This window comes from Echinops telfairi, unplaced genomic scaffold (genome assembly GCF_000313985.2).
Source record: "Echinops telfairi isolate 266 unplaced genomic scaffold, ASM31398v2 ScPeMD7_7429;HRSCAF=8467, whole genome shotgun sequence".
Taxonomy (NCBI): domain Eukaryota; kingdom Metazoa; phylum Chordata; class Mammalia; order Afrosoricida; family Tenrecidae; genus Echinops; species Echinops telfairi.
In genome coordinates this window covers 245,700-247,376 of record NW_022111329.1, presented here as the reverse complement: position 1 = coordinate 247,376, position 1,677 = coordinate 245,700, and the positions used below count along the sequence as shown (strand labels likewise).

Sequence of the window (1,677 nt, the reverse complement as noted above, 5' to 3'; positions counted from 1 at the left end):
GTAGCCAGGCACCATCTAGTTCTTCTGTTCTCTGGGCTGTGGAGGCTAATGTTTGGGTACTCCATTAATCCACTGGACTGTTTCCTTACATCAGTTTCATCACGCTCCTTTCCTCCAGACAAGAGGAGGCCAGTGGTTGCATTTGAGATGGTTGCTCATGGCTTTTACAGACTCTAGTTGCTAGTTACCCAAGGATGATGTAGAACACTGTCATTGTGAACTATCTTATGCCATTTCCAGTGTGCCCGTTTTCAGTATATCGCCTGAAAGTGCATGTCTGTCTCTTTGATCATTATGTGTGCCTGACTTTGGTGTCTCCGGAGACAAAGATCCTTACCCTCCTGACCCAGCGACTCATTCCTGCAAGGGGTTTGGTTATGTCTGAGAAGTTGAATCTTATTTTAAAAGCCCTTTCTTGGGTATGCATGTTAGGCTTTTTAATAACTTGCTAATTTGGATTCTATTCAGAAGCTTTCCTTTCCTCCCAGTTCTTCCCTTTTATTGTACGGAGGTGAAGTGGCAGTGGATACAAATCACACAGATGGATGTGGTCTTACTGATGAGCTCATGGCACACTGGCTTGGTCAGCTTCGAAGTCTTGTTACAGATGAGCTCGTTGAACTCTGAATTTCCCACCAACTTTAGTCTTCTCTTCTGGGCCGCAGCCCATTTCTGCCTGCGATGCTGATTCCTTCTGGCTCATTCTCTTTAGCAAGTTGATGAAATCAAGAGAAAGTATTTCCATGGAAAGGACAGCATTGGAGCTGCTCCAGGCTGGGGTCCACACACCCACGCTTCCTAAGCTTTCAGGGAACTCAGACACGTTCAGACACTCCCTTCTTTTTACCCTAAAAGACTCGCTGGAGGCATCTGCTAGTCAAACCCGGGACCACGCTTCATCTGGCCTGCACATCTGGACATGGATACAGGTGTTTTATTTGAAGAGCAATCTATTGCTTTTCAAGTGTAGGCCTTTTGGGTTCTTTCACTAAGAAATCAAACCAAACTCTGCTGCTGAGTTGATGCTGACTCAGAGCAGCCCTGGAGGACAGGGCAGAAGGTCCCCTGTGAGTTTCCAAGATGGTCACTGTTCGTGGGAGCAGAAAACCCTGTCTTATTCACCAGAGATGCCCCCAAATCACACAGCAGGCTGCTCTAGCTTGGGACTCCCTAGATTCAGAGATTATAGCCCTAAATGGAAACTTGAGGAATGTCCAGTGTTTCCCAAGTGCTGCCTAAAGTGCTGGGAACATTTGGGAATATTGGGAAGAGGCATTTTGACTGTTTTGTTGGCAATTAGTGCCTGAGAGGGAGGGATGCTAAACTCCCTACAAAGCTTAGGAAAATTTGACACCATAAAGGATGTTTAGCCCCCCAAAGGTCAATAGAGTCCCCATTGACATGAAGCAATGATGTAAATCCTTTCATTACATAAATGCCACCCCTCCCCCACCGCACCCCCATCTGCCAATTTGCCCTACTGTGCTGTGATGCTGGAAGGAGCTGATATCAGAGTTCAAGAAGAAAGAAAACGTTTTCAAACTGATTATTGTAGCAACTGTACAATTATGCTTGATCCAGTTTAATTATGGAATGCTAGGACGTCTGTAAGAGCTCCCAATAAAATGATTAATACTAATAATAGTAATAATAAAATAAAGTGTCAGCAGGGCCATG

The 1,677-nt window shown here is 45.1% G+C and overlaps 1 protein-coding gene across 1 annotated transcript in view; it reads left to right on the top strand.

Moving 5' to 3' along the window:
* The window catches only part of FRMD3 (FERM domain containing 3), a 359,195-nt gene that overhangs the window by 264,983 nt on the left and 92,535 nt on the right, over positions 1-1,677 (top strand). The window lies entirely within an intron of this gene.